The sequence below is a fragment of the Mus caroli genome, chromosome 7, assembly GCF_900094665.2.
Source record: "Mus caroli chromosome 7, CAROLI_EIJ_v1.1, whole genome shotgun sequence".
NCBI lineage: Eukaryota > Metazoa > Chordata > Mammalia > Rodentia > Muridae > Mus > Mus caroli.
Window position 1 is genome coordinate 98895385 of NC_034576.1, and position 11573 is coordinate 98906957.

At 41.8% G+C, this 11573-nt stretch overlaps 1 long non-coding RNA gene across 1 annotated transcript in view; it reads right to left on the reverse strand.

Annotated features, from left to right (window-relative positions):
• Window positions 1-1657: 1657 nt before the first annotated feature.
• The window catches only part of LOC110297534, a 10305-nt gene continuing 389 nt past the window's right edge, over window positions 1658-11573 (reverse strand). Inside the window, exons 2-3 of the long non-coding RNA XR_002378295.1 lie at window positions 5957-6045; window positions 1658-2189 (exon numbers count right to left, since the gene is read on the reverse strand). This is a non-coding gene — a long non-coding RNA (uncharacterized LOC110297534). The remainder of the gene's footprint in view (window positions 2190-5956; window positions 6046-11573) is intronic.

The following is an 11573-nucleotide window of genomic DNA, read 5'->3' on the forward strand; positions in this document are numbered from 1 at the left end:
TCTTGGCCAACGTTCAACAGAGTAAGAAGTACTCCCTTCATGAATGCTGAACTGGGGGCAAAGGAGAACTTTTAATCATGCTTTATTGGAGACAACTTTTGCCTCGTGGAACCCTGTCTAATCAACATCACTGGGAAATATATATTTCTTCTGACACAGAGTTGCAAATTATGCCTTCACCCTCCCACCCTAACCCTCACCCGGAAAAAATCTAGCAGTGTAGAAATGCTTCCATATGCTCAAAGCTGCTTTCCCCATTCTCATTGAGGGGAAATAAAGAAAAATGGTGCTGAGGAGCCAGTTTGCATATATGAGTAAACACTTGGCTGGGCCACACGTAGAGGGAGGAAAAGCAGGCCACAGTGCTGGCCATAAAGAACGCTCCAAGCCTGTAAGACTTTGCTCATGGTATGTTGAAGCTTTGCTCCAGAATGGCCTATTCACTGGAATGTAATTATAACTTACATAGGTTATGGAAATAATTTAAGACCATAGGGCTCAAAGTTCCCGAATTCTCAAACATCGAAGCAGGGAGTATGGATGATATTATTTGCCAATGTATCACGGAAGGGGGCAGTAATCTAGCCTCTACTCTGGCCTATAGAGTTGGGTGGTCTTGAGCTTGAGCAGGCCACCAAATCTCTCTGGGTTTCAATAGCATCAATGAAATGCAGGGACAATAATTAATGTGTCCGTATTGCAAAATTGACATGCAATTGAGTAAGCAAAATCCTTTGCCCCTAACTCTAAGCTGAGGTTGGCAATGCTGGTGGAGCAGTGAGCCGGCCTTCGGGACCATGGACCATGTTCCTTGAGTACTGTCTGAAGCCAGCTTTCACATGACTCCCACAGAGTTGCTGGTTCTTAGCTTCAGATGTGTCATCTGTAGTATAGGGTCTTCAACTGCACCGAATTCCTCTCACTTGGATGGTCTGTATGGAAGAATCTTGCAAACCACAACCCCCCCCCCAAAAAAAAACCATATCTACATTTGATCTCCAGGGTATACTCTGGGGTTGGCATAGCGGTTGGCACGTTGTAAATACACCATAAATATTTGTGGAATGAAAAAAAAAAAGCCCAGCAAGAGAGCGATTCTCATGTGTCCCATTGCCTCAGACTTTTGGCAGAGCTTGTGATGGGCTCTTTTCAAATGGAAGTCTCCGTCCGATTCAGTTAGTCAAGTTATTACTTGTGTGCTTGTCTCTCTAAAGGAACATGTTGGCCATTTCTTCTCCTCTCTGGTTTGGAACTGATGTCAGAGGGGGCAGGGAATGTGGTTTTCATCAAGCCTTGTGATTTGCCCAGAGACACAAAGCTGCTAAGGTGTCCAGCCAAAAGCAGAACTTAGGTCAGGCTGACACAAAGCTTGCCATTTCGTGTTCTGCTGTGTAAATCCACTTACCAACCTCAAGTTCAGTTGCTGTCCAAAGACACTCTGAAGCTTGCCACCTTCTCTTAGGAGCACAGTGCTTACGAGAGGTCCAAAGGACACTGCAGGTTGACATCGTGCTCTCCTTATACAGGATTGTAGGGAAAAAGCCATCAGTGGCCCCATATTGAGAAATGATTCCATGAGGTAATCATACATTTATATCAAACATCTGAACCATGTTTAATATAATTACCTAATCAAAAAATTTTATGGGTGGGGATACAAACTACCATGCCCAGGCCCCTTCCTTTCAACAGCTAGAAGAGCCTTCTAGATCTTTCAAATTGATATTTTCAATTGAATGTGTGCAAAGATTTTGCAAACCAGCCATGGTGGTAGGTACCCAGAATGCCAGCTACTTGGGAAACTGAGGCAGGGAGCCGACAATGGGCTACCTAGTAAGTTTTAGTCCAACCTAAGGAACTTATCAAGGAAGACTCCTTCTCCAAATGAAAATTTGAAAACAGGCTGGGGATAGAGTGTTTGCCTAGCACAGGTAAGATCCTGAGACCAAAGAATACTAATAACACTAATAATAACAATAGCGATACTCAAATCTCCACACTGTTCCCAGATCTATACTACAGTTCTTGGCAGACAATCTTCCCCCGCATCTTAACCCCAGCTTTAGACATTTCTGCTCATCTGACTAGCAAAGCCAGAACATTTCCCTTCTCTGGAAAGGGTTGCCTGCTTCACCAGAAAGGCCTGACCGCCTGAGGGCTTCTGCAATGGCTGTCCACATGGTTTTCTTCTGCAAAAGAAAAGAAGAAAGTTCACTTCTTGTCACACATGGCTTTGCACTTTAAAACACATTGCATGCAACAGTAACATCATTTCATCTAATTAATGGCTATCTTGGGTAAAGTGCAGAATTCAACTTAGAATTCCGAGCACAAAGTAATTGCTGCAGATCTATGTGCAGAATGTTACCGAAACATACAGTAATGGGAGTTTTGACAATACCGTGCTTTTAAAGCCTTTTAAGAATACCATGGGCATGTCTGCAAGAGAACACTGTGAAATGAGAGTATTTAAAATGCAAATATGGGTATAAAATGGAACTGATCCTTAACCTTTGTCCGTGGCAGCCACTATTGGCTAAATCACTATCCACTCTTCTGCCTTGACCAGATTTCTTCATTTATTTCAAAATTTATTCTTTAAGCACATGCTAGACATTGGGCATATGGTAGTCAACAGTCCTGGCACCCTGAGGTCTCTGGAACTACAGGGGAGACTAATGTTGAATAAACAACTATTTGTAATGCCGTCTTGCTTGAAAATGGGCAAGTATAGGAGTGGGGTTTGAAACATTCTTCTTGGCCTGGCAAGATGGCTGAGTGTTAAAGGTGTCTACCACCTAGCCTGATAACCCAAGTCCAATGCCTGGGACACACTTGATGGAAAGGGAGAACATATTCCTGCAAGTTGTCTTCTGATCTCCACATAGACTTTGAACTGTACACACATGCACCCTGAACATGTACATGTGCACACACCTATATAAATAAAACAATTTCTTTAAAAGGAAGTGTCATTCTCTGGGTCTAGTACAGACTCATCTTGGCTGAGTAAGTGAGTAAGGTAGACTCACTTCTCTATGTGAAATGCCCTGCTCACTTGGCCTGCAGAGAGAACTGAAGCCCCCACCCCAAACACAATAGATACTTTTCTATATTCATTTCGCTGACTACATTTTAAGACCTTTAGAGTTTTTTCTGTGCCTGGCCTCAGTTTCCCCATCTGTGGAGATCTATATTAGTACATAGCTCCTAGGACTTCCTGAAAGGATTTAAAGGATTCATCATACAAAAAGCATTTAAAATAACACCCAAGTTCCTGGTAAACACTGGCTCTTGCTGTTGTTGTACAAATTTAGTCATTTATGCTTGAGTGTTGTGTTTAATTCATATGCCTTCTTCTCTAGTTCATAAAGTCTTGAATTTCAGGACCCTTCATTTATGCATCCGTTCACTCTAGCACTTCGCAGAGAATTTGACCCTATTGTAGATTTCTGCCTCAGTTCCTTTCCTGCTGCTGTGATAAAATACTGTGACAAAAGCAATTGCAAGAAGGAGGGGCTTATTCTGCCTCACTGTTCAAGATACAGTCCTTTGTGTCTGTCTTAGTTAGGGCTTTACTGCTGTGAACAGAAACCATGACCATGGCAATTATTATAAGGACAACATTTAATTGGGGCTGGCTTACAAGCTCTGAGGCTCCGTCCATTATCATCATGGCAGGAGCATGGCAGCTTCCAGGCAGGCATGGTACAGGAGAGGCTGAGAGTTCTACATCTTCTTCTGAAGGCTGCTAGCAGAATACTGACAGCCAGGTAGCTAGGACTAGGATATCAAAGCCCAAGTGACACACCCACTCCATCAAGGCCACACCTCCAAATAGTGCCACCAACACAATGTGCAAGAAGTCAAGGCTGCTGTATCGTGAAGTAGTTGGCTAGACTATGTTTACAGAGAGCAGGGAATGTATGTTCAGCTAGCTTAGCTTTTCTGATTCTGTCCAGCCCAGAATTTTCTCACCCATTTTCTGCCCATGACTAAAATGGTTCTATTTCAGTCAATGATCAGAACAAAGATAATGCACCACAGGTGTACCCACAGGTCCATTTCCCAGATTATTCTAGATTTTGTCAAGTACACTAGAACATGAACCATCATGGTATCTAAGCAGTGTTTGTTATAAGAACATAAGAGTAGTGAATACCCGCAAGCTGTGTGCCTGGATCAAGAAAAGTTAAGTCAAAATATTCTAGGAACACAGTTCATCCCCCTCCCATATAATTTTGTTCCCCTTGTTGGTAAATAAAGAGAGAAAAGAAAGAAGTGCATGAGTCTATGGGACGATCATTTGATATGCTCTTTGTCTCTTCTACATAAATGGGTGTGCTCCTTGAGTTCTGAGGACAACATAGAAAATAACTGATATTCCTTTCGATACAGCCATCATAGTCTTTGAATAGGAGAACAATGTCCTGTCTCTCTTACTTTAATTATACTGAGCTGCATGCATGAGAGTCACATAACACGACGCAATCTTCTTTTTGTCAAGTGCCTTTCATCTGGAGCTACACCCCCAGCATTCAAGTTAAGTAATAAATAATGCAGCACAAACTGTTGGGGGAGGGGAAGAGGGGAATTAAATAACTAAAACAGAGGAGGAGAGCCGTGAGCATAAAGATCCTCTCATCAGATTACAGGGGGCCTCCAACTCCCCATACAGACTGGATTGTTTGGTGGTGGTAGAGACAGAGGAACAGGAATGGAGATGCAATTTAGCAAATGGCTGAAACAACGGTTTTGATTTCATGGTGGTGACATAGTTACGCCACACTTGTCATGCTGTCTTGGCGCTCCAGATACACCACACAGGTTTTTACTCAGAAGGACGTGTCTCAACAGACAAACTGCTGCAGCCCCACCTCCCCACCCCGTATTGTTTAGGGATAATCTGAATGTCAGTAGGGCTCTGATGGGCTCTGTGGCATCCACCCATGTCTAAAAGGGAGAGAGGGAGAGGCCTGATGTTGCCTGGTGGAGAAGGAACCTTTGTCAATACTCACCAGCTGCCAAGTATTATCATAAGGACTTCATAAGCTCTGGTTCAGGCTTGGTAAACTTTGGCCAGATCCAAATTTGTCTGTGGCCTGTCTTTATACAGCCCAAGAGCCAATAATGTATACTTTTTTAAAAAAATTAATTTTAAAATCAAGGATAATAAATGTAAGAATAATTTGTAACTATGGGAGGTACTTTAGCTCGTAGAATGATTATCAAGCATGCCTGAAGCCCTGAGATGGATCCCTAGAAAGGTAGAGGGAGGAGGATCAGGAGTTCAGGGCTATCCTTGTCTACTTAGGGAGCACAAGGCCTACCTAGAATACACGAAGCCCTATCTCAGAAGTAGAGGAGAAAGAGGAAGAAAAGGAAGAAATTATGCGTGATTTGCAAGAAGGCTGCTGGATGCTACTCCAGCACATTAATGCAGCCTGCACAATAACGTGAGCATTTATTATTCTCACTGAATAATCTGGACACTGGGTCTTAGAAAGGCTAAGTACTTACCTGATACTCATGCAGCTCCTCCCTCTGACTGAGAGCCAGAGATCAGAAGCACAAATCCTTGCAGGACTTAAGTGGGAAAACAAAACAAAACACCTAATGTGGACCCAGGAGGACTAGGCCAATGTGGAGGGCACACAGCCCATACAAAAGATGGCTGCAGTCTCCTTGTGCATAGTGAGGCAATAAACATAGGAGTGTAGAAGCCTCTTGAACATAATATATCTTTCCTTCACATATATTAAAAAATAAAATAAATGGGGACTGGGAAGACAGTTCAATCAATAAAATGTTTTCCATATGAGCCTCAAGACCTGAGTATGGTCCTTGAGAATTCAAGTGAGAAACTTGAGCACAGAGAGCCATGGCAGAGGCTCGGCCATAGATACATCAGAGACTTGGCTATAGATACATCAGAGACTTGGCCATAGATACATACCTGCACATAGCTTTGGAGGTCACAGACATCATCTGCTTCACTTGCCTGGAAGTCAGCTTGAGTTGAACTTGCTTCCAGAATGGTGAATTCTAGAAGAGTTGATCAAGTGGCCAAAGCAAGATAAAGATGCCAGAGAGTAAGGATTTCATATTTCTAGGTCATAGGCTATAGGTAGCAACTGACAGAGTGACCCCTGTGGGAGGGTCTTTTGCATATTTCTATGTAGGGAACACAGCATAGCCTTGCTGAGCACTACAGGGAAACAGTTCCATGCTTTGAGAGATTTGTTTTAATTATTACAGTGTGTGTGTGTGTGTGTGTGTGTGTGTGTGTGTGTGTGCACGCGCTTGCCATAGCACACGTGTGGAAGTCAGAAGACAGCTTGTGGGAATTGGTTCTTTCTGTCTGCCACGTGTGGTCCAGGCATTAAACTTAGGTCACCAGCCTTGACAACAAGCCCCTTTATCCACTGAACCATCTCTCCAGCCCTATACCCGGAGGTCTTGTATGCTCCAGCATACCTGCTTAGAATGCCAGAGGGTTGTATTCAGAGAAGGCACTAGAATCAGTGTGGACAGTGAATGATGAGGATACACTTGGCTCAGCAAGCAGTGAAAAACCTGTCCTCAGAACAATGGTAGGAGAGTGGTAGAATCGTACCAAGGACTCCCGAGCAAGGGCATAGTGAAGGCAGGAGTGCCCACCGTCCTGTATATGCACACAGGAAGGAAACAGTGAATATATCATGGTTCTTATGATCTCATTTGTGCCTGAGGGAAACAAGATTGCATGCAATTGGGGCATCCATAGAGATCAATACTTGAAATCTGGTCCTTGTGGTAGCGTCACAGGCATCGCTTGGGAGCTGGTTGACTATGCAAACTGTAGCCGCACACCAGGCCTGCTAAGCCAGAATCTGTACAGTAACAGCGCAATAACAAGATTCTCAGTGGCTTGTGACAACATTAAAGTTTGAGAAGCTCTGGTCTTGTCTGTAGGAGTACTTACTCTGGGGTGAACTAGACACTCTGACCTTGTGACCTGCCATGTCTTTATTGTGTGATAGTGACCTAAAGACTTAACTCTCTACACATCAGCCTGTTCCTTTCTAGAACATAATAGTAAAAATATACATGCACAGATGCCTGGATGCTCAATTGAGACAACATTAGAAGCTCCTTAACATACAATAAGTTCCTGCTAAATATCAACTCCTGTCATAGCCGTCACTATCACCACTATTACCTTTTATAATTCATGACTTTTCATTGAAACATTTATAAAGGAAGATCCTCTCCTTCCATGTAGGCCTCATCATCTTTATCATTGACCCAGTAAGCTTTGGCACCAATCTAGCCAGAAATTGTAATACTGAAAATATATGTGACTGGCATTTATAGATATTCTTCAAAGAAGCAGGAACTAAGATTACTGGCAAGACATCACCCTGGTGGTTTTCACAACTATAAGACAGACATGCTTATCTGCACTGCAATGTTGAGGGTGCTACTCAGGACCCCCAACTCCTTCACAGGTGGGATAGTCAATGACAGAGCCACGGGGCCACTCAGAGAAGGTACTCAAGATTCTGGGTATAGCTTAGTGAAGTCTCTGCTGTAGTCTCCTGCAGCTCATGGAGGTTAAACACATCTTTAACTCTTGTTTCTTCTATAATAACTACCAACACTACTCCACAAGAAAGAAATATTAAAAGAGACACACAACCACAAAGGGAAAAAATAGCCAAGAAGGGAATAGTATTTTAAAACTAGAGCTGGTGAAAAAGAACCAACTGACTCAGCAGACCTGCCAATGTGGCTCCTAAGCTCTCTGTAGGGAGAGCCTGTGGGTATCTGGCTGTCACTGCAGAGCTCCAGGGATCCTTAGAAATGGGAAGCTTGGAGCACTTTTAACAGAACTGGTCTGGGAAGAGTTGAAAGTGGACAGGCTGATGAACTATCTCTGGCTTCACCTCTATCCCACGCTCCTGGGTACCTAGCTGCTTGCCACAGTGCTCGAGACACCCTGGATCCCTGGGATATCTGTCTAATAAAGGAAGTTACAATATGCTGAGAAAAGGAACAAAAGTAAATGAAAACTGTTTACAGTGGTCAGACCAGCTCTCTACTTCTCCCCCATGTTTGGCATTTGGAAAACCTTAGCAGTCAATATCTTCCTCCCTTGAAAGAGACTGAAATACTACTTTCTAAAGAAACCAAGAAGCCTGTTATAGAGTCACCAAGAAAATTACCTTGCCAGGGCATCCCACCAGCAGCAAATATTACTCTAGAGCTTGGACTGTTCAACTGTCTTTTATTGTTTCTGTTGTTGTTGATTGCACATATACACACCTAGACCATCCAAATATGAGCATACTCATTAAGTAATGAACAGTTAAAGGCTGCTCTCATTCTCTCTCTCTTTACATAAACCTGTATTAAAACCCTTTTTCTTACTAACCTCAAATTTAGTGCAAAGGAAAAAAAACACATTTATACTATACAAATACATATGCAAGCAACTCTAATTAAAATCAGTGGGTTATTGACAGAAGAAAAAACTTAAAGTAAGAGAGCTCCCTTAGGAGATAGGGAGAGGGTTCCAGAGTGAGGGGGAGGGTAAGATAAAATTGGGGTTGAATGTTGTCATCATACACTATATGTGTGTATGAAATTGTCAAAGAATAGATAAACCTCAAAGAACACAGAGACAAGGATAAGAATAGCATCAACAGGAGTGTTCATAAGATACATTGTTAGCATCCTTAGAGATGTACCCTGCATGAAATAAGGAGGCTATTTAAAGAGAAGCATTCAAGCAACCAAAACAGGCTCCTGACAATTAAAAACATAACAACAGACGTGAAAATGTCAACAGAAGGGTTAGTAGGCAAAACTGACAAAAATTTCCCAAAAGTAGAGCAGAAAGACAAGAATTTTGAAAATAAGAAAGAGAAAATTTTAAAATGAGAAACCGTCTATAAGTCCTAGTATTTGGTTATGTTAAAATTTGAATACAAACAAGAAAAAGATTACCAAAGAAATAATCAAATAATCAAAGCAAATTTTAGATTTTCTAAAGGTGAAAAAAAAGAACAAAACAAAACAAACAACAACAACAAAAAAGCCAGCAACAACCTAGCACCGTTGATGAAATAAGGCCCACTGAAATAAGGCAAGCATCCTGTGACTTCTGAAATTGAAATCCAGGAAATGGGGACAGGATAGATGGCTCCAAGTCTGGCTACCTGAGATGAATTCCTGGGACCCACATGGTAGATGAAGAGAATTGATGCCAGCAGGCTGTACCCTGGTCTCACCTAATCACCATGGATGTACACACACAGACACACACACACACACACACACACACATACACACTTACTCAGAGAGAGGAAGGGAGAGGGAGAGAGAACAATGAATAATGGTAATATTATTTTTTAATCTGGGAAAAAGTGCTCTTAAAACTTCCAGAGATGGAATAAGGTAAGAGAGTCATACTCACAAGACAAAATCTGGACAAAGAGACAAATATACCAGACTCCTTAACAGCACATAGAAGACAAGAAGCCATAAACATCCTGAGAATGACAGAAAAATGGTTTCCTTCCAGAGTTCTAGGACAAGTCAAATCAGATATACAGGTTTCCATGTCCTGCTGCATGAAGAGTAAAACAAAGAGGAGGATATGTGATCACAGAGGTCTAAGTGCAACCACTAACTAAAGATTCATCACTATCTCCAGGAATAAGGTAAAGGAGATTCTAAAAGAGTGTCCAGCTGCAGGTCAGAACACAACCAGCCCACACTGGGGCAGAGGGGATGATGGAAAATGAGAGAAACACACATACACACACACACATGAGAGAGAGAGAGAGACAGAGACAGAGACAGAGACAGAGAGACAGAGACAGACAGAGACAGACACAGACACAGAGAGAGAGAGACAGAGAGTTGGGGGATAGAGAATAAAGAAAGGAAATTAATAGATTATTTTATAGATGGGATATATCAGGAGGCTTATAGGTTGGTGAAAAGTTGGGGAATCAAATAGTATCGATCCCCAAAATGTTGAACAACCATGAAAAAAAAAAAGACACAACAGGAGAGACACAAAACTGAATACAAGAAAACTATATGTGCACTATAGAAGATGATATGGCTTAACTGAGAATAATTTTAACAAAATCATAGCAATAAAAACAATGACACAAAGTATATTAGTACTTTCAAAAATCGAAAGCAATCAAGAAATTGCAAAGGAGGTGGGTTATTGAGAAATGTAGAAATAAAAATGGTTAGAGACAGCTGAAACAGAAATTATTGCTCTTAGGGAGAAAGGACATCAATCCAGGTGAGATGGTGAATTACAGGGCAAGGAATGTCCATTTTGCACCAGATCCATGCAGGACATTTGACTTTTAAAAACTATGCTCATGAATCACTTTGATAAGAGGAAAAGTTTAAAACTTTGTTTTTGGTCTGTGTTTGGTTTCTACTGGTCTTTACTAGTTTAGATCCCTACGCTCCTGTGAGGTAGCTAGCATCTTCCCCATCCCCAACAGCCCCAGTCCCAACTTCCCACCCCACTGTGGGACAAATCTGAGTAGAGGTATAGTGGTTTCATAGCCCTGTCCACCCACATGCAGATTCTGTGAACAGCAACACCAAATCACTGGCTGTTGGGCTGCTCAGGAATGCTGAGCAGAAAAGGAGCAGCTAGAAAGGGACAGGGCAGGCAATTCCTCCCTAGCCTTTGCAGCTCATGGGAGGAGTAACAGAACTCCCAAGTCCCTCGTGCTGCACACACATACACTGAAATTGAATACTATTTATTTTATCAAATTTCTCTCCAATGTTCAGTTATATGTGGAATCCTAATGGTCATTCACACACTGCTGAAAATAAGTTACTTATGCACTTCTAAAAATATTGGTATTTATGTCTTTGGGTCCCATCCTGAAGGAAGTTCTGGGACAGCATCATAATTAAGGGAGAAAGAGTAACAAAGATCTCTCCCTACAGTCAAACCATACAGTGATGACCACTGAAAACTAGTTTTATGCATGGGCTGGGGCACTCGCCAACAAGTGGGCAGCACTGACTTCTACCTTGAGTTTGTGATCTGAGCTACCTTTTCTTCTTGCTTGCCTTGAACTCATGAAGATCCAACTGTCTCTGTCTTCAAGCACTGACATTACAGAAGTGTACCATGACACCTGGGCTATTTTTCTGACTTATGAAACAATATTCCTATCCTCTCTCACAAGAATGCTGTGATCATGAAAGATAATAAATATTTTGTAAATAGGACAGCACTCAGCGGATGTCATAGATTATCATTATTCTAGCCACGTGTAAGATGGGTAGTTTATAATATTGTAATTTATACCATCTGGTTTATTTTCGTGATTTCTTAGTAATGGATTTTTTTTCATACCAAAATTATAAAATGGGCTCATTGTGGACATTTTGTAAATAATAAAAAGCAAAGAAAAATAATCTAAAATTTATGCTTTATTTCACTATCAAGATTATTACTACTAATCCATACCTCCTCTCTCTCTTTCTTTCTCTCTCTCTTTCTCTCTCTCTCTCTCTCTCTCTCTCTCTCTCTC